Genomic DNA, 21,544 nt, shown 5'->3' with positions numbered 1-21,544 from the left:
AGATCAACATATTAAGTGAGTAAGCCAGACATATTGCTTATATGTAGAATCTAAAAATAATATAAAAAATAACTTATTTACAAAATACAAATAGGTCCCACAGACATAGAAAATAAACTCATAGTCTCCACAGGGAAAGAAGTGGGAGCTATAAATTAGAAGTTTGGGGTTAATATTTACACACTATTATATATAAAATGGGGCTTCCCTGGTAGCTCAGATGGTAAAGAATCTGCCTGCAATGCAGTAGACCTGGGTTCAATCCCTGGGTTGGGAAGATCTCCTGGAGGAGGGCATGGCAACCCACACCAGTATTCTTACCTGGAGAATCCTCATGGACAAAAGAATCTAATGGGCTACAGTCCATGGAATTGCAAAGAGTCAGACACGACTCAGTGAATTAGCACAACACATATATAAAATAGATAAACAACAAGGACCTACTATATACCACAGGGAACTATACTCAATATTTTGTAATAGCCTATAAGGGAAAAGAACCTGAAAAAGGATCTGTATTACTTCCATCAAAGGGCAGAGATTAATTTCCCTCCCCTTGAAACTGGATGGGGTTGGAAGTGCTTCCACTAACAGAGTATGGCATTCATATTCTGACTCAGGATCACAAAAGGAATGCTACTTTGTTTTGCACACTGGAAATCTAACCATTTAAATTTAATCCACTGTATGCTATCCCTAATTTGGTTTCTAGGCTGTGAAGAGCCCAAGCCACATGAAGGACCTCTGTTGATAATCCTAGCTGAACACAGCATTTGGGTTGTTTCTGACTAGTACCACATGTGTGAGTGAAGAAGCTGCTGGATTACTCCAGTCTCCAATATTTTTAATCACTCTCTACTTATGTACATTTTTCTGTTTCAGGCCCCAGACATTACAAAGCAAAGAAAAGTCTTGACTACTATACCATAGAATCCATGAATATAACAAAATAGTTGTTCTTTAATACTACTAATTCTGGGATGGTTAATTACAAAGCAGTGAACAATGGTACCATATTTCATACTTCATTGTTACATGTGGGCAAGGTGTCATGGGGATGACCAGGATATTTTATGTATGAAAGATCCGTCCTTCTGCAAATGGCTTAGGAAGGTAAAGAGAGAAAACTCTAATGTAATATGGGATATAGGGGAAATCACTAATTTTCCTCAGGCAGTGGAAGATCTTCCTAAGATGCAACTTTTTCTCAATTTAGGTTTTCAGGATGCTTATATCCTCTAGGCTTTTAATTCACTTCTTAAAAATTCAGATTTATCCAACTTTTAAGTACTATAATATGAGCTTTTTCCTTCCTAATTTAAGTTAGCCAAACAGATGGAGAAGGCAATGGCACTCCACTCCAGTACTCTTGCCTGGAAAATCCCGTAGACAGAGGAGCCTGGTAGGCTGCAGTTCGTGGGGTCGCTAAGAGTTGGACATGACTGAGTGACTTCACTTTCACTTTTCACTTTCATGCATTGGAGAAGGAAATGGCAACCCACTCTAGCATTCTTGCCTAGAGAATCCCAGGGATGGGGGAGCCTGGTGGGGTGGCACAGAGTTGGACACGACTGAAGCGACCTAGCAGCAGCAGCAGCAGCAGCCAAACAGAAACCCGAGCCTACCCTTTTATTTCTGACAGGCAGCTTGTGGATGGAGCAATGTTTACACTGGTCATTACGTCAATAAGTATGATGATGTCTGGTGTAGTTAAATAGAGAATAGTGTCAGTATGAAGCAGGTGGTAAGGACAAATTCCCCCTTATTCTCTAAACCTGACCAATGTACCACTCATACCCCAACTTCTTAAAGGAGATCTGGGTTATGGAGAGACATACCCTGGAAGAAGAACTGCAGTGCTCAGGGAATAGTGTCCAGACTTTGCAGAGGCATTCCAAACAGAAAGGTTGGTCTGAGTTCACAGTTTGAACCTCTCTGTATTTGCCTACTGTCAGCTTTGATCTGGTATGGGACTGGGATATGCACAAAATAGGAGCCTGGAGAGAGATTTCTGACCAAGCACATACCTGAAGATTCTGACTTTGAGCATTCAAATATGCTTGAATAGACTTGGTTCCCATCTTTTCTTCCAAATATCTTTAAAAGAAGAAAGTGCTTGCCAGATAGCAAAGCTCATATTCTCTGGTCACAGATACTATACTTATTATAAATCTCTTGACTGAGATTTCCTCATAACTACCATACTTATTATATTTCTATTGTTTGAGATTTCCTTATAACTGTCATACATGTAGTATTTCTCCTGATTGAGATGTCCTCATAACTACCATGTTGTTTTATTTCTCTTGATTGGAATTTCCTCACATCTTCTCATCTCAGACATTTAATCACCCACTTGAAATTTCAGCTACAAATGATCATCCATATTTATTTGTACATTATGAGTACTTTCTCCCTTTCACTGTTTCTACACTATGGATTTCTTCCAATTCTATCTGAGTTGACCATAGTTATAGGTGGAAAAGTTAGAAGTACAGCAAATCCCCAACACATGGACCTTCAAGTTACAAACTTTCAAAGATACAAATGTGCATTCCATCAACATTACACATGAGTGAAATTGCTTACTTTCCACCTTCTATTGCTGATGATCCTTCAGTCCTACCATCTCTTACCTCCTTTCCCTCCACAGTCAGTAACTCTTTCTGCCTGTTCACTAAATGTATGCCACTTTACTCACCCTGCATGCCAGGTGTTGTACTGTACTACCATACTTTTCTTTTTAATATAAATTTATTTATTTTAATTGGAGGCTAATTACTTTACAATATTTTGGTGGTTTTGCAATAAACTGACATGAATCCACCACGGGTGTACATGTGTTCCCTATTCTGAACCGTCCTCCCACCTCCCTCCCCATACCATCCCTCTGGGTCATCCCAGTGCACCAGCCCTGAGAACCCTGTCTCATGCATCGAACCTGGATTGACGATTCATTTCACGTATGATAATATACATGTTTCAATGCCATTCTTTCAAATCATCCCACCCTCGCCCTCTCCCACAGAGTCCAAAAGACCATCCTATACATCTGTGTCTCTTTTGCTGCCTAACATATAGGGTTATTGTTACCATTTTTCTAAATTCCATATATATGTGTTAGTATACTGTGTTGGTGATTTTCTTTCTGGCTTACTTCACTCTGTATAATATGCTCCAGTTTCATCCTCCTCATTAGAACTGATTCCAATGTATTCTTTTTAATGGCTGAGTAATATGCCATTGTGTATATGTACCACAGCTTTCTTATCTGTTTGTCTGCTGATGGACATCTAGGCTGCTTCCATGTCCTGGTTATTATAAACAGTGCTACAATGAACATTGGGGTACACGTGTCTCTTTCAATTCTGGTTTCCTTAGGGTGTATGCCAAGCAGTGGAATTGCTGGTTCATATGGCAGTTCTATTTGCAGATTTTTAAGGAGTCTCCACACTGTTCTCCATAGTGGCTGTACTAGTTTGCATTCCCACCAAAAGTGTAAGAGGGTTCCCTTTTCTCCACACCCTCTCCAGCATTTGTTTGTAAACTTTTTGATAGCAGCCATTCTGACTGGCGTGAAATGGTACCTCATTGTGGTTTTGATTTACATTTATTTGATAATGAGTGATGTTAAGCATCTTTTCATGTGTTTGTTAGCCATCTGTGTGTCTTCTTTGGAGAAATGGCTATTTAGTTCTTTGGCCCATTTTTTTGATTGGGTCGTTTATTTTTCTGGAATTGAGCTGCAGGAGGTGCTTGTATATTTTTGAGATTAGTTGTTTGTCAGTTGCTTCATTTGCTATTATTTTCTCCCATTCCGAAGGCTGTCTTTGCACCTTGCTTATACTTTCCTTTGTTTTGCAAAACTTTTAAGTTAAATCAGGTCCCAATTGTTTATTTTTGCTTTTATTTCTAATACTCTGGGAGGTGGGTCATAGAGGATCCTGCTGTGATTTATGTTGGAAAGTGTTTTGCTTATGTTTTCCTCTAGGAATTTTATAGTTTCTGGTCTTACATTTAGATCTTTAATCCATTTTGAGTATATTTTTGTGTATTGTGTTAGAAAGTGTTCTAGCTTCATTATTTTACTAGTGGTTGACCAGTTTTCCCAGAATCACTTGTTAAAGAGATTGTATTTTCTCCATTGTATATTCTTGCTCCTTTGTCTTTTCAAGGCATTGTACTGTAAGTTTAAAGTGTTTTATATTTTTTTTTTGTTTTTGAATGTATTATTTGTGTGAAAAGTACAGTACCATATAGCCAATTGTGTTAATTGGGTTCTAGGCTAATTTTGTTTGACTTACCAATACATTCTCAGAAATGGAAGTGAAATGAAATGAAATGGAAGTGGCTCAATGGTGTCTGTCTTTTTATGACCTCATGGACTATACAGTCTATCGAATTCTCAAGGCCAGAATATTGGAGTGGATAGCCTTTCCCTTCTCCAGAGGATCTTCCCAACAAAGGGATCTAACCCAAGTCTCTGGCTTTACAGACAGATTATTTACCAGCTGAGCCACCAGGGAATCCCATAGGAGTTCAGAAATGGAACTCATATGCATATGCGGGGTTACTGAAGAAACACTTCTTTGAAAGTTTCTTGAATAATTCTCCGCAATGAAGGCCACAGAAACAATCCTTTAAGAGTCATAGGACAATAATAAAATCCAAAACATGGGAAAATGGTTTGAATAGATAGTTTTTTTTAACTTTAAATTTATTTTAATTGGAGGCTAATTGCTTTACAATATTGTATTGGTTTTGCCATACATCAACATGAATCTGCTACGGGTATACACATGTTTCCCATCCTGAACCCTCCTCCCACATCCCTCCCCATATCATCCTCTGGGTCATCCCAGTGCACCAACCCCAAGCATCCTGTATCATGCATCAAACCTGGACTGGCGATTCGTTTCTTATATGATATTATATGTGTTTCAATGCCATTCTCCCAAATCATCCCACCCTCTCCCTCTCCCACAGAGTCCAAAAGACTGTTCACTACATCTGCGTCTCTTTTGCTGTCTCGCATACAGGGTTATCATTACCATCTTTCTAAATTCCGTATATATGCATTAGTATACTGTATTGGTGTTTTTCTTTCTGGCTTACTTCACTCTGTATAATCAGCTCCAGTTTCATCCACCTCATTAGAACTGATTCCAATGTATTTTTTTTATGGCTGAGTAATACTCCATTGTGTATATGTACCACAGCTTTCTTATCCATTCATCTGCTGATGGTCATCTAGGTAGCTTCCCTGTCCTGGCTATTATAAACAGTGCTGCGATGAACATTGGGGTACACGTATCTCTTTCAATTCTGATTTCCTCGGTGTGTATGCCCAGCAGTGGGATTGCTGGGTCATAAGGCAGTTCTATTTCCAGTTTTATTTCTTTAAAGAAAATACACAAATGGCCCCAGAGTACAGCCTTACACTACTAATCATGAGTAAAGCATGAGTAAAAGCATGAGTAAAGATATCAAATTAGGAAAAAAAACAGCATGCTATAGGGGCAGTAAAAGCACCAACATCTCAAAAACTGCAGACATGCTGAGAAAAGTGGAGGCGCAGATAGAGTAAGTAGGTAAAAAATAAGCAAAGGCAGAAGAGGATAGATTTCACATAGAAAGGTGTGAGGTTAGATAATAACAACTATTGAGGAAAATGTGAAGAAGACAGAATCCTCATACACTACTGGTGGGATATAAAATTGTTCAGCCACTTTGGAAGATAGCTTGAAAGTTCCTCAAAAAGTTAAACATAGAGTTATCATTTGACCCAGAAATTCCACTCTTACAAATATACCCAAGATAAATGAAAATATATACCACAGAAAAACATACACAAATGTCTATACCAGTATTATTCATAATAGCCAAAAGGTGGAAATAAACCAAATGTCCATCAATTAGATGAGTAGATAAATGTGGTTTGCACATGCAATGGAATATTATGTAGCCATAAAAGTGGTAAAGTACTGATACATGTTACATGAATGAACTTTGAAAATATTTTGATAAGTGGAAGGAATTAGTCACAAAAGCTTATGTACTTTATTGATCCATTAATATAAAATGTTCAGAATAAGAAATCCCTAGAGATAGGAATTAAATCAGTGGTTACTTAGGGCTGAGGAGAATGGGGACTAAAGGGTAAAAGCCAAGGGTACAGTGTTTCCTTGGTTGTAAATATTCTATGTTTGCTTTAAGTTTTATTCTAAATTGATTGTGATGATTGCACACTTCTGTGAATATCCTAAAACACAGTGAATTGTACATGTTAAGTGGGTAAATCTCATGTTATGGGAATTGCCTATCTTAAAGCTGTCACAGAAATAAAAAGTTAAAAAAAGAGGGCCTAGGAGTAAGGCAGATGGAAGGGCAGGCAAAGTAAGAAAGCTTGATCACAGTTCTCCTTCTTCTTAACCCTGATTTTTGTAGGCACAAACAGGACTGCTTGATTACCCCCAAAATACATGCATCATCCATGCAGACTTTCCCCAGTTCAGACAGCAGTTTCCTGTCTTATCCTCCTCACCTCTGACATGCTATCATTTACCAGCTACTTTGTTTTCACCAGAGGCACATATTCCTTTGAATGCTATTCATATTCTGAAAATTCTTCTATGTAGTATAAATCATATAGCATGTCTTCAGCAGCCTGCCTTCTCCTTTCACATAAAGAGGCATCTAGAAAATAGTAGCCTATTATGGAGAGTGAAACTCAGATCCCTGGGCCCTGAACAGCTCTATACATGCTCCAGCAGTCCTGTTCATGACATTCTCTAGTCCTGCTGCTCCTGTAATACCCATATCAGGGTATAAGTGAGGCAATTTATTACCAGACTGTGCTTGCTCAGGCCACTGTCACTTCTATAGAGAATCTCAGAGCACTGACGCCAAAAATAACACATGAAAACAGTTAAAAGGTAAACAGAACCCATGGTTTTGTGTTGGGTCATATTTAGTTCTTTTTCAAAGCAATGAGGTAAAAATAGTCTACAAGGAAACATAAGTTTTGTGGGAAAGCTTGTGGGTCAGTTTTCTGTCATGATTAGTTTGAAGGCATGCATACCATGAGGGCACTCAGGCTCCACAACATCTTCCTCACGGTTCAGCCCCCTAGATGACTGTTTTCAGTTCTGTCCCTAGAAAGAAAATCAGTATAATTAGTGTACTTAAGATCACAGTTTACCAGAAGTTCTTTTTAACATCTTATGAAATAGGTGTCAAAATAATTTACATGTATTGGCATCTATCTCTCAGTCCTACCACAAAGTATTTCTGGGAGACAAAGGGGCAAACCAAGTAGGTCACCACAAGCATACCTTTCAGTTCAGTTCAGTTCAGTTCAGGCGCTCAGTCGTGTCCGACTCTTTGCGACCCCATGAATCGCAGCACTCCAGGCCTCCCTGTCCATCACCATCTCCCGGAGTTCACCCAGACTCACATCCATCGACTCTGTGATGCCATCTAGCCATCTCATCCTCTATCGTCCCCTTCTCCTCCTGCCCCCAACCTCTCCCAGTATCAAAGTATTTTCCAATGAGTCAACATTTCACATGAAGTGGCCAAAGTACTGGAGCTTCAGCTTTAGCATCATTCCTTCCAAAGATATCCCAAGGCTAATCTCCTTCAGAATGGACTGGTTGGATCTCCTTGCAGTCCAAGGGACTCTCAAGAGTCTTCTCCAGCACCGCAGTTCAAAAGCATCAATTCTTCGGCGCTCAGCCTTCTTCACAGTCCAACTCTCACATCCATACGTGACCACAGGAAAAACCATAGCCTTGACTAGACAGACCTTAGTCAGCAAAGTAATGTCTCTGCTTTTGAATATGCTATCTAGGTTGGTCATAGATTTTCTTCCAGGGAGTAAGCGTCTTTTAATTTCATAGCTGCAGCCACCATCTGCAGTGATTTTGGAGCCCCTTCCAAAAATAAAATCTGCGACTGTTTCTGCTGTTTCCCCATCTATTTCCCATGAAGTGATGGGACCGGATGCCATGATCTTTGTTTTCTGAATGTTGAGCTTTAAGCCATCTTTTTAAATTCTCCACTTTCAGTTTCACTAAGAGGCTTTTTAGTTCCTCTTCATTTAGAGGAGACCAAATAGCCCTAATTCTATTGCCTACATATTTTAAGATTGTTGTAACGTGTTAATTTCACTAAACTCCTGGCTCACTCGTTGCCAAATTCCAATCTGCTTTTAATTTCATATCTATAAATATATGATTATGAAGACCAATATTTTCTGTCATTTTTTCCAGAAATCAATTATCACAACCCAAGTCATAGTGGCTGAGATCTAAACACCAGCACAAGATAAAGAAAGGTGGATTTAAATCAATCTGTGTAAAGGAAAATAGAAGAGTTAAGAATTTTGGGCTCAGGGAAAGTTTTGTCCCTGAAAAAGAATATTCAAGATGGCAGAGAAGAAGGACGTGGGCTCATCTTCACCTGCAATAACATCAGAATTGCAACTCACTGCTAAACAACCATCAATGAGAGAATGTTGGATCCCACCAAAAAAAGATACCCCAGGTCAAAGAAAGAAGTTATGATCCAAAAATTCCACTTCTGAGTATATATACAAATAAAAGCACTAATTAGAAAAAACACATGCATCCCAATGTTCAAAGCAGTGCTATTTACAATAACCAAGGTATGGAACAAATCTAAGTGTTCATCAACAGATGGACAGAAAGGAATATGTGAAATATATTCTACCCAGCCATAAAAAAGAATGACTTATGCCATTTGTGAAAATATAGACGGATCTAGAGGAAATTATGCTTAGTGAAATAAATGAAACAAAGAATACAAATACTATATGTTTTCACTCATATGTAGAATCTAAAAATTAAACAAATAAACAAATATAATAAAATAGAAACAGACTCATGGATACAAAGAACAAACCAAGTGTTACCAGTGAGGAGGAGGGGGAGGGAGGGGCAAGAAAGGGGGAGGGAATTAAGAGGTATAAACTACTAGCTATAAAATAAATAAAATGTAAGAGTGTAATGTACAGCACAGGGAATATAGCCAATTTTCATAATAATTTTATATGTAATATAACCTACAACAATATCAAATCACAATTCTGCACTTATGAAGCTAATATAATATTGTAAGTCAACTATACTTCAGTTAAAAAGGGAGAAAATAAATAAATAGGTATCAATAACCAACAAGGAAGGTTAGAATGAATCACATATTTTAATATATCTATATATTTACAAAGGCTTAACAGAATAGATGCAAAAATTAACACAGAAATGTTGGTGTACAATGAGTCCATACATATATTCTTAGCACTCAGTTTGCTGAAAAGGCCCACATGTAGTGACACTCCAATATTAACAAATGCAACTAACTTTGAAATACAGTTCTCCAGCAGGAACAACAAAAACAAAGTGGAACTTCTTGAAGAAATGTTTGAATTTATGGTTGACAGAAAAAATACAAAAAGAATCCAGAGTAAGTCCTGTAAAAAATTAAACTTAAAAAATTGCTATATTATATCCCTGATGGCTCAGACAGCAAAGAATCTGCCTGCAATGAAGGAGACCTGGGTCCAATATAAATTCTGAATATTAGCAGCACAGTTCAAAAAAGAAATATTAAGTAACTGATGTGATGCAGATTGTAGCTAATGCTATTGTGATAATCATTTTGCAATATATAGCTGTATCAGATCAATATATTATACACTTTGAACTTACAAAATATTGTATATAAATATTCAGATTTTATTTATTTACTTTACAATATAATATTGGTTTTGCCATACATCAACATGAATCTGCTATGGGTGTACACGTGTTCCCAATAGTGAAACCCCTCCCACCACCCTCCCCATACCATCCCTCTGGGTCATCCCAGTGCACCAGCCCCAAGAATCCTGTACCCTGCATCAAACCTAGACTGGCTATATGTTTCTTATATGATATTATACATGTTTCAATGCCATCCTCCCAAATCATCCCACCCTCTTCCTCTCCCACAGAGTCCAAAGTCTGTTCTATACATCTGTGTCTCTTTTGCTGTCTCACGTACAGGGTTATCATTACCATCTTTCTAAATTCCATATATATGCATTAGTACACTGTATTGGTGTTTTTCTTTCTGGCTTACTTCACTCTGTATAATCAGCTCCAGTTTCATCCACCTCATTAGAACTGATTCAGATGTATTCTTTTTAATGGCTGAGTAATACTCCATTGTGTATATGGACCACAGCTTTCTTATCCATTCATCTGCTGATGGACATCTAGATTGCATCCATGTCCTGGCTATTATAAACAATGCTGTGATGAACATTGGGGTACACGTGTCTCTTTCAATTCTGGTTTCCTCGGTGTGTATGCCCAGCAGTGGGATTGCTGGGTCATAAGGCAGTTCTATTTCCAGATTTTGATGGAATCTCCACACTGTTCTCCATAGTGGCTGTACTAGTTTGCATTCCCACCAACAGTGTAAGAGGGTTATCTTTTCTCCATACCCTCTCCAGCATTTACTGCTTGTAGACTTTTGGATCGCAGCCATTCTGACTGGTGTGAAATGGTACCTCATTGTGGTCTTGATTTGCATTTCTCTGATGATGACTGATGTTGAGCATCTTTTCATGTGTTTGTTAGCCACCTGTATGTCTTCTTTGGAGAAATGTCTGTTTAGTTCTTTGGCCCATTTTTTGATTAGGTAGTTTATTTTTCTGGAATTGAGCTGCATAAGTTGCCTGTGTATTTTTGAGATTAGTTGTTTGTCAGTTGCTTCATTTGCTATTATTTTCTCCCATTCAGAAGGCTGTCTTTTCCCCTTGCTTATAGTTTCCTTTGTTGTGCAGAAGCTTTTAATTTTAATTAGATTCCATTTGTTTATTTTTCCTTTTATTTCCAGTATTCTGGGAGGTGGATCATAGAGGATCCTGCTGTGATTTATGTCAGAGAGTGTTTTGCCTATGTTCTCTCCTAGGAGTTTTATAGTTTCTGATCTTATGTTTAGATCTTTAATCCATTTTGACTTTGTTTTTGTGTATGGTGTTAGAAAATGTTCCAGCTTCATTCTTTTACAAGTGGCTGGCCAGTTTTCCCAGCACCACTTGTTAAAGAGATTGTTTTTAATCCATTGTATATTCTTGCCTCCTTTGTCGAAGATAAGGTGTCCATGGGTGTATGGATTTATCTCTGGGCTTTCTATTTTTTTTCCACTGATCTATATTTCTGTTTTTGTGTCAGTACCATACTGTCTTGATGATTGTGGCTTTGTAGTAGAGCCTGAAGTCAGGCAGGTTGATTCCTCCAGTTCTATTCTTCTTTCTCAAGATTGCTTTGGCTATTCAAGGTTTTTTTATGTCCATACAAATTGTGAAATTATTTGTTCTAGCTCTGTGAAAAATAGAGCTGGTAGCTTGATAGGGATTGCGTTGAATCTATAGATTGCTTTGGGTAGTATACTCATTTTCACTATATTGATTCTTCTGATCCATGAACACAGTGCATTTCTCCATCTATTAGTGTCCTCTTTGATTTCTTTCACCGGTGTTTTATAGTTTCTATATATAGGTCTTTAGTTTCTTTAGGTAGATATATTCCTAAGTATTTTATTCTTTTCATTGCAATGGTGAATGGAATTATTTCCGTAATTTCCTTTTCTACTTTCTCATTATTAGTGTATAGGAATGCAAGGGATTTCTTTGTGTTGATTTTATATCCCGCAACTTTACCATATTCGTTGATTAGCTCTAGTAATTTTCTGGTGGAGTCTTTAGGGTTTTCTATATAGAGGATCATGTCATCTGCAAACAGTGAGAGTTTTGCTTCTTCTTTTCCAATTTGGATTCCTTTTATATCTTTTTTTCTGCTGTGATTGCTGTGACCAAAACTTTCAGAACTTTCACAACATTATATATTAATTATAGTTAAACAAATTTGGAAAATAAATAAGCCCATATAAATAAATATTTACAGAATAATTTGAAATAAACACAAGCATGAATAAAGTGGACCACCATCTTACAACATCATAATAATAATTACTGCAAAGAAGATTCACTGAGTACTAAAATTAGTTTGTGTAACATTACAATGAAACAAGATAAAGTATCTTTCCCAAAACATTTTTAATTACTATGGTGGTTTTAACATAAATTTATTCCTTGGTAATTCACTCCTTCTATTAGTTATGGTATAGACTCAAAGAATTGCTCCCAATACATAAATGGTGGAAGAGAAAAATACATAATTTTATATGGAAAAAAAATCTGGCAGGCACCATTTAAACCAAATGAGCAACTTCAGCAACACCAGTAAATATTACATGGTCATGACATATACCTGACATGGGGCAATGAGGAGGGTGCTTCACCTCAGTGTTACTCTTCCTAAACATCCATATCCCACACTCTTGATTTCAGTTTGGGCATGGAAATAATTTGAGGGTTGTCACCCCTATTTTGTAAAAAGAAATCGGTGGACAAATTGAAAATCAATTACTTAACTTGGATGGTCTGCAGAGAATTGAGGTCACAAAGCAAGTCTGCACTCTAAACTATGGAGAAACAGACTCATTCACAGACATATATCAACCAAGATCTTCCTTCCAGGAGCAGAAAGAGGTAGAATCCTAAATGAGTAGAAGTGTTAAATGATGATTTGATGAATTGAGTGTAGACTAAGGTGAGGCTGGGAGCATCCTGAGTGACCCAGTATTAGAAAGACCTTATAATTTCATGGATTTTACCTCCAGAAACCCTCACAGACTCTAATGCTTAGCCTGGACCTTGGTGGCCCTGGTAGGAGATAAAAAAAGTGTAGCCATTGTAAAAACCATCCAAATCCTTCTCTCAAAGCAACAAAACAAACAAATCAGTTTTGGGGGATGAATTTTACCAGAGTGCAATTTATAAACCCTGACCCAAAGATCTGGAGAGGACTTTTCCACAACCACTACCCTTTCTATCTCACCTAAGGAGAGTAAGAGCAGAGGGTTACTGAGATTTAAGATAAAGTATTTTGAAAGCTGCATATACTGAATGGAGTAGAGAACTGGTTGGAGGAAAGAGGTGAAAGTCTCTCACTTTCACAACTGAAAGGACAGTTCAGTTCAGTTCAGTCACTCAGTCGTGTCTGATTCTTTGCTACTCCATGGACTGCAGCATGCCAGGCCTCTTGTCCATCACCAACTCCCAGAGTTTACTCAAACTCATGTCCACTGAGTCGGTGATGAAACAACCATCTCATCCTTTGCCATCCCCGTACAAAACACTGTAAATATCACAGATGGAAGATACATATAAATTAAAAAATTGAGATTAACTTGGAATGTTGTATAATGTTCCATATCCTTCAGACCTATCATCATATCAAAAAGTTTCAGTGTTATAAAGTGGATTAGAGGTGAAATCAGAGCAAGACACAAACTATTTCTAAGTTGTAGCTCATATAGAATCCCAAAGCTAAGAGGGAAGGAGGCAAGAGGACACTAATGAAATTTGAAACTCTGGTACTCACAGCTACCACAAATAACAAAAACAGTGCAACTCCTAGCTCAATTAACATAAAGCCTTTAAAGTTCTATTTATCTCAGTTCTTAATGGCAGGCATAGAATGTCCACCTTTCAACAAAAACAGCAAAATTCCATGAAAAACAGTGAGAAAAAAAAAAACACAACAGACTAGAGAGACAAAATAATCATCAGAAGTCTAAGATATGACACTGATGTTGGAATTATCAGAGAGGGAATTCAACATAACTATAATTAATACATGAACAGAGTAATGAAAGAAAATAGACAATATGCAACAATAGATAGGTAAAACAGAGATGAAATCTCAAATAACCAACATGAAATATGGGAAATTTCTTTTTTTGAAAAAGAGGAAAGAAGTGAAGTGTGAATTAAATTGTTTACTTGACTTGATATGGTTGACGAAAGAATCATATGACTCAAGTTAGGTCAAGAATAACTTCCCAGCTGAAATGGAGACAGGATAAAGAGTGAAATGAAATGATAAGAAGAGAACATTCAACAACTCTGTGGCAGTACCAAAAGATAAAACATACTTATTGTTGGAAGAGCAGGAGATGAAAGAAAGAATGGGACAGAGTAAACATTTAAAGCAATAATGACAAAGAATGTCCAAAGTCCCTGAGAAACACCAAACTAAGATAAACAGCACACCAAAAGGAAGAACATAGAAAACTAAAGAAGATAATGGAAATAGAATACCAAAGAATATAAACAGGAAAACAAAAGAAAAAGACATGTATACCTTTCACACTCAAGCTGCAGGAAACTAAAGACAAAAAAATTAATTCTAATAGAAACCTGAGAAAACAAACTTTACTTAGAGAAGAATAAAGGTAAGAATTATAATGTACTTGTCTTTATAAACAATTTTCACAAGAAATGAAGAGATTTGAAATGTCAAAAGGAAGAAAAATCATGGATCTATAATTCCATATGCAGCTAAATCATCCATCAAAAGTGAAGGAGAGAAAAAATATTCTGTAATTACAGAATTCTGAAAATTTGCTCCTTCATAATAGCAATAAAATCACAGTGAAAAGTATCCAAATGACCCTTTTCAGAACTCTGGAAATCAACCAAAGACTTCCAAAATTTGAAGGACTGTGTATTTAAAAAGTGAAATAATTTATGTAATAACAGTAATTTTGTGTCATTTTAATTTACCCTATTCCCCTTTTCCCCTCCTGAACCCTACAGTAATTTTGAAATCTATCAACTCTGCAACCACTTTAACTGTGAAATTCATTGTCCTAACAGCCATTGAATGAGGGAAGAATGGGTTTTGAACTTCTCCCAAAGCTCCATTCCTAGGCAGTTGTTATTCTTTTACTGGACAGTTCCCTGGAATATATGCATCCATAAGGCTTGCTTTTATTTGATGTGACTAAGAGCGTGCTCAGTAAGGATACCCTATTCTGTGTTTTTGCCAGAAATGATAAGCAGCATTTGTTTAACACTGTGAATACTGATGTTGTATATTTAATGACTAAGTACTGTCCGATTATTTGTGACCCCATGGACTGCAACATGACAGGCTTCCCTGTCCTTCACTATCTCCCAGAGGTTGGACAAATTCATGTACATTGATTTGATGATGCTGTCTAACCATCTCATCCTCGGTTGGCCCTTTCTCCTTTTCCCTTCAATCTTTCCCAGCATGAGGGTCTTTCCCAATGAGTTGGCTCTTCACATCAGGTGGCCAAAATATTGAAGCTTCAGTTTTAGCATCAGTCCTTCCAATATATTTTCAGAGTTGATTTTATTTAGGATCAACTGGATTGGTCTACTTGCCATCCAAAGTATTCTCAAGAGTCTTTAACTCCACAAAAACCTGGGAGACAAGGTGTCTATAAGACAAATTTTAAAGGACCAACATATTATTAGTGATCTAGAAATGCATATACATGTGCAGAGCTGCGTGCAGAGCTGCATGCAGTCTCAAAATGACTTTGAAAGTCTTAATCTCTCACTTGTGGCTTTAACCACTCTTACCTGATGTTCAACACATTCAGGAAGTGAAAGACTAGAGTTGTAAATAGTTGAAGAATAAAGCTGTGTTCCAACCCCTACACAGAGCCCCTTGGAAAAGATTGGGAAACTTACTGGCTCAAGTCATTTAAGAAAATTTCTGTCCAGTCATTAACTGGAGACTTAGATATATGACAGAAAACACAGTCGCCACAGATGACTAATAATACTGACTTTATGGATTCGTTTCAGGGAAGTCACTAAATAAACAAAAAGGAACCTATATTAACAACAGTGAGAAGGATTTCCAGAGCTGTCACAGTTTATTGAAAATGTCTAGTTTTCAACAAAAAAATGATACTCATAAATAAGAAAATATGCCTTGTGTATGGAATGACAAGCAGTCAATAAACAATGTATCTCCCACAGTAAGCTTAGAATTTGGACCTAAAGGATAGAGGTAAAGAATCAGCTATTAAGCTGTTTCAAAGAATCAAAGGAAATCATGTTGAAGTAAAGTGTGAGAAAGATATGTCAACTGGAAAGTATCAATAAAAAGTATTGTTTTAAAATTGAAAATCATAGAGTTTCAAAATATAATAAATGAAATGAGAAATTCACTTGAAGATTAACAGCCTATTTAAATGAGGGGGGGGACAACCAACAAAGTTGAATAAAGGACTACTGAGGTCAATATTGTACAGCCAAAAGGAAAAAAAAAGAATAAAGAAAATTGAACAGAGCTTTAGACATCTTTGGGACATTATCCAATATACAAATATATGTATAATAGGATTCCTTGAATGAGAGGAGATAACATAGCAGAAAGATTATTTAGAGAAAAAAATGTTTAAAATTTCCCAAATATATGAAAATCATTACACGTGGAAAAGTCAGAAAAAATCCAAACAGGATGAACTTAGAGACCCACACCAAGATATAGCATAGTCAAGTTATCAAAAGCCATAGACATAGAATGTTTAAAACTGGGGGAAAGTGGCTTGAATAGGGATATTGATACAAGGGATAACTTAATAAAGTAGTTAATTTATAATCAAAATCATGAGTCCAGAGTGCAGCAGATGAAATGTTCAAAATGATGAAAGAAAAATCAGTTAAAGAAACAGCAAGGGGATGCAAAGTATACAACAGAAAATACAGAAGGAAGCAATGATGGCTAAGTGTGGAACAAAAAATGAGTTAAGACCTATCAAAAACAAATAGCAAAATGGAAGATATAAATCCTCCAGTAGGGCGGTCCTAAGATGGTGGAGGGATAGAATGGGGAGACCTTCTTCTACCCTACAAATTCATTGAAAGATCATTCTAACACTGAGCAAATTCCACAAAACAGCTTCTGAACACTGGTGGAGGACACCAGGCACCGAGAAAGGCAGGTAGGGTGCAATATAAAAGATAAAAAGAGAGACAAAATAGTTAGGGATGGAGACCTGTCCTGTGGAGGGAATCATGAAAGAGAAGATTCCAAACACAGGAAACCCTTTCACCAGCGGATCTGTGGGGAGTTTGGGATCTCAGAGGGCAACATAAGTGGGAGGAAAAAATAAATAAATAAAACCCACAGATTATGCACCTAACTGCAACTCTCAGCAGAGAAGTAGCCCAGATGCTTGCATCCACTATCAGCAAGCAGGGGCTGAACAGGGAGGCGTGGGCTGCATGCTTAGGGTAAGGACTGGGCCTGAATGCCCTGAGGACAATCTGAGAGAACTAACGTGAGAGAGCAACCCAAACTGTGGGATAGCCAGATAGAGGGAAAGAGAGAGAGAGAGAGAGGGAGGGAGGGAGGGAGGGAGGGAGGGAGAGAGAGAGAGAGAGAGAGAGAGAGAGAGAGAGAGAGAGAGAGAGAGAGAGAGAGAGAACTTTCCAGTGAAAAGCTCTAATCTAAGGCACTGCCGGGCCCACTCATAGAACAAAGGACTGAGCGATCACCAAAGGAGAGCTAGCCGGCTGCGGAAAGGCCCATCCCCAACTAGAGTCAGAGAGGCAGACGGGCAACAGCCAAAGCTGGAAGGTGAGGGGCAATCTCGGCCCCAGAGATGGCATCCTCTACCAAACTGCTAGCTGGCTCCCAGTTGCTAACCAAGTCTTCCTGGTATCCTGGACAGTTGACATCCGCCAGGAGGTTAGCTCCCCAGAGGAGACACACAGCACACCTGAGACAGCACTCCTGCTGCACACCCAGGAGACCTAGCGGCTGGGACAGGGGAGATGATAAGATGCACCACCCACCTAGAGAGAGTGCACTCAACAATCACCTGGTAGTCTGAGCTGCTCGGTCCTGGGAAAGGCATAAAACGTAGGCCCAATTGAGTATGTGCCTTTGTGGAGTACCTGAGAACCTTAACCTGAGTGGCTTAAAGTGGGAAGTGCATGTAACTCAGGGCCTGCTTTCGACAGTTCCCCTGCAGACCAACCTGGAGCTTGAGTAGTGTAGACCAGGAAAGCATGCACCTATGAGTGGGGGCAAACCCAGTGTGGCCCACACATTGTGAGCACTCCCCACACATGCCAGTGATATTTGTTTGCAGTGTTTCTCTCTCCCCCACAGCATAAGTGAACAAGTGAGCCTAAATAAGTGGCCACCTTCGCCTCCTTGTGTCATGGTGGAAATCAGACACTGAATAGACTTGCAAACAGAAGAAGCCAAAATAAACAGAGGGAACCCTTTGGAAGTGACAGGTGCAACAGACTGAAACTCTGTAGTTAGCACCGACTACCTTGGAAGGGGCCTATAGACCTCAAGAAGAAGTATAAACTGGAACAAGGAACTATCTGAAACTGAACTGACTCCAAACTGCCCTCAACAGCTACAGAGAAATTCCTAGATATATTTTAGTATTATCATTTAATTTTTTTTTAAAAAAATTAAGTCCTTTATTACTTCTTTAATTTTCATTTTTATAACCTACTATTACCTTGCAAAAAAGACTCCATTTTAAGGCAAATTTCTTGTATATTTTTATAATTTTTGTGATTTTTTTAAATATTGTATTTTTGAGAGTCTAACCTCTACTCTAGATTTTTAATCTTTGCTTTTTGGTATTTGTTATCAATTTTGTACCTATGAGAATCTTATCTTCAGTACCCACTTTTTCTTAGGAGTGTGATTACTGGCTTGATTGCCCTCTCCCCCTTTTGACTCTACTTTTTCTCCCCCAGGTCACCTCTATCTCCTCCCTCTCCCTTATCTTCTCTACCCAATGCTGTGAATCTCTTTGTGTCTTCTAGGCTGTGGAGAACACTTAGGGAACTGATTACTGACTAGATCTGTCTCTCTGCTCAGATCTGTCTCTGCCCCTCTTCTCCTCCTTGTCACCCCTATCTCCTTCCTTCCTCATCCCTTTTCCATGTAACTCTGTGAACCTCTCTGGATGTTCCACACTGTGGAGAGCACATAGAGAATTGATTACCAGCTAGACTGCTCTCTCTCCTTTTGATTCTCCCTTTTCTCCTCCTGGTCACCTCTATCTCCCCCCCCCCCCTTTTTGCTTCTCCATGTAACTCTGGGAACCTCTCTGGGTGTCCCTCACTGTGGAGAATCTTTTCTCCTTTAACCTAGATGTTTTATTATCAGCGCGATATGGATGGAGAAATCTTGAGGCCACTGTAAGAATAAGACTGAAAACCAGAGGCAGGAGGCTTAAATCCCAAACTTGAGAGCACCAGAAAACTCCTGACTCCAGGGAACATCAATCAACAAGAACTCATCCAAAAGCCTCCGTACCTACACTGAAACCAAGCTCCACCCAAGAGCCAGCACGTTCCAGAGCAAGACATACCACACTAATTCTTCAGCAATACAGGAACATAGACCTGAACATTATTATACAGGCTGCTCAAAGTCACATCAAACACGTGGAAAATTCAAAGCTCACTACTGGACACTTCATTGCATTCCAAAGAGAAGAGATCCAGCTCCACCCACTATAACACCAACACAAGCTTCCCTAACCAGGAAACCTTAACAAGCCACTCGTCCAACGCTACCCACAGGAATAAAGAGGAACCATAAACATCCAGCATACAGAAAGGCCACCCCAAACACAGCAACCTAAACAAGATGAAAAGGTAGAGAAATATTCAGCAGGTAAAGGAACATGATAAATGCCCACCAAACTAAACAAAAGAGGAGGAGATAGGGAGTCTACCTGAAAAATAATTCAGAATAATGATAATAAAAATGATTCAAAATCTCTAAACCAAAATGGAGGTACAGATAAATAGTCTGGAGACAAGGATTGAGAAGATGCAAGAAATGTTTAACAAGGACCTAGAAGAAATAAAAAAGAGTAAATCAATAATGAATAATACAATAACTGAGATCAAAAGCATTCTGGAGGGAACCAACAGTAGAATAACTGAGACAGAAGATTAGATAAGTGAGGTGGAAGATAGAATGGTGGAAATAAATGAGGCAGAGAAAAAAAATAAAAAAAGAATTAAAAGAAATAAGGACAACCCCAGAGACGTCTGGGACAATGTGAAATGCCCCAACATTTAAATCATAGGAGTCTTAGCAGAAGAAGACGAAAAGAGAAGCCATGAGAAAATACTTGAGATAATAGTTGAAAAATTCCCTAAAATGGAGAAGGAAATAGCCACCCAAGCCCAAGAAACCCATAGAGCCCCAAACAGGATAAACCCAAGGTGAAACACCCCATGACACATATTAATCAAATTAAAGAACAAATAATAAAAGCAGCAAGGGAAAAGCAACAAATAACATACAAGAGGATTCCCATAAGGATAACAGCTGATCTTTCAATAGAAACTCTTCAGGCCAGAAGGCAATGGCAGGACATACTTAAAGTGATGAAAGAGAAAAACCTACAACCCAGATTACTGTACCCAGCAAAGATCTCATCCAAATAAGAAGGAAAAATCAAAAGCTTTCAGTTCAGTTCAGTTCAGTTCAGTTTGGTTGCTCAGTCGCATCTGACTCTTTGCAACCCCATGAATTGCAGCACGTCAGGCCTCCCTGTCCATCACCATCTCCTAGAGTTCACTCAAACTCACGTCCATCGAGTCGGTGATGCCATCCAACCATCTCATCCTCTGTCATCCCCTTTTCCTCCTGTCCCCAATCCCTCCCAGCATCAGAGTGTTTTCCAACGAGTCAATTCTTCGCATGAGGTGGCCAAAGTACTGGAGTTTCAGTTTTAGCATCATTCCTTCCAAAGAACACCCAGGACTGATCTCTTTAGAATGCACAGTTGGATCTTGCAGTCGAAAGGACTCTCAAACGTCTTCTCAGCACCACAGTTCAAAAGCATTAATTCTTCGGCACTCAGCCTTCTTCACAGTCCAACTCTCACATCCATACATGACCACTGGAAAAACCATAGCCTTGACTAGATGGACCTTTGTTGGCAAAGTAATGTCTCTGCTTTTCAATATGCTATCTAGGTTGGTCATAACTTTTCTTTCAAGGAGTAAGTGTCTTTTAATTTCATGACTGCAATCACCATCTGCAGTGATTTTCGAGCCCTCCAAAATAAAGTCTGCCACTTTTTCCACTGTTTCCCCATCTGTTTCCCATGAAGTGATGGGACCTTACAGACAAGCAAAAGCTGAGAGAATTCAGCACCACCAAACCAGCTCTTCAACAAATGCTAAAGGATCTTCTCTAGACAGGAAACACAGAAAAGGTGTATAAACTCAAGCCCAAAACAACAAAGTAAATGACAATGGGATTATACTTATCAATAATTATCTTAAATGTAAATGAATTTGTCTAAAGACAAAGACTGCCTGAATGGATACAAAAACAAGACCCCTATATATGCTGTCTACAAGAGACACATCTCAAAATAAGGAACACATACAGACTGAAAGTGAAGGGCTGGAAAAGATATTCCACACAAATAGAGACCAAAACAAAGTAGGAAAAGCAATATTCATATCAGATAAAATAGACTTTGAAATAAAGGTTGTGAAAAGCGGCAAAGAAGAACACTACATAATGATCAAAGGATCAATCCAAGAAGAAAAAATAACTATTATAAATATATACAT

The 21,544-nt window shown here is 38.3% G+C and overlaps 1 long non-coding RNA gene across 1 annotated transcript in view; it reads right to left on the bottom strand.

The window, feature by feature from the left end:
• Nucleotides 1-21,544, bottom strand: part of LOC121817148 (uncharacterized) — a 298,484-nt gene that overhangs the window by 179,728 nt on the left and 97,212 nt on the right. Inside the window, exon 2 of the long non-coding RNA XR_009597166.1 lies at nucleotides 7,082-7,154. This is a non-coding gene — a long non-coding RNA (uncharacterized LOC121817148). The remainder of the gene's footprint in view (nucleotides 1-7,081; nucleotides 7,155-21,544) is intronic.

Source organism: Ovis aries, chromosome 18, assembly GCF_016772045.2.
Source record: "Ovis aries strain OAR_USU_Benz2616 breed Rambouillet chromosome 18, ARS-UI_Ramb_v3.0, whole genome shotgun sequence".
Classification (NCBI taxonomy): Eukaryota; Metazoa; Chordata; class Mammalia; order Artiodactyla; family Bovidae; genus Ovis; species Ovis aries.
Note: the sequence above shows the minus strand (reverse complement) of the source record. Positions and strands in the feature narration are given on the sequence as shown.